Genomic DNA, 1012 nt, shown 5'->3' with positions numbered 1-1012 from the left:
TGAAAGAAAATTCATTTATCTTTCAAATATAAAATGAAAATATTATAATTAAATAATAAAAAATATAAATAAAAACCATAAATTTAGCAAATGACAAATGAGTTATATTATGCTAAAATTTTGTTTAAATTTATACTACCGATAGGATCAAATACCATATAACTTTTAAAAAACATATCCATTCTTAAATATTTTTTGAATAAATAATAATTTTTAAATATAATCAATTGAAAAATAATACCCGTACGATCATGTGAGTTAAAATCTAGTTTTATTGATGCATGTTATATATTAGTGCTGCAAGTTTTAGATAACATTTTAATGATGCTCGTGTTGAAAAATCTTCATTATTAAAATTATGCACGTAAAGATAACTTATGAGTTTTTTTTGTTGATTAAATGACATTACGTCCAAATTCATTTAAAGATATTTCATTAATGTAACTGAAAAAGTCAATCAATAAAATAGGTAGTTTAAATTCATTTAAGGATATTTCATTAATATAACTAAAAAGACAAGAAATAAAATAGGTAATTTAAATTTATTTAAGGATATTTCATTAATGTAACTGAAAAAAACGAACAAAAAAATATGAAGTTTAATTAATGAAGTAAGAGCATTTTCAAATGGGTACTTCTCTTTTAATAATATAGATGTTTAATTATTATTAGGTGATTTCTCGTGTCCATACACGGATACAAACATTTACAAAAAAATAAAATTATTATAATTGATTAACTTTATATTTTTAATTATTGATAAGTTTAAATTATTTTGTAGTTTGTATATTAGAAAGACAAATATAACACTGTTTTAAACTACATTGTTACATTATAATAATTAAATATATGATTTTAGGTATAATAATTTGGATCGGTTCAGTTATTTTTGGTATGTTGATTTGTATAATTTTTTCAATTGAATTTTAATTATACTAAATCAGATTATATATAATTTAATTTAGTTTCTAAGATTTGTAAATATGTATTTTAAATTGATATATTTTTTTGG

Source organism: Brassica oleracea, chromosome C5 (assembly GCF_000695525.1).
Source record: "Brassica oleracea var. oleracea cultivar TO1000 chromosome C5, BOL, whole genome shotgun sequence".
In the NCBI taxonomy this organism is placed as follows: Eukaryota; Viridiplantae; Streptophyta; class Magnoliopsida; order Brassicales; family Brassicaceae; genus Brassica; species Brassica oleracea.
The sequence above is the reverse complement of the archived record's forward strand: the minus strand, read 5'-3'. Positions refer to the sequence as shown.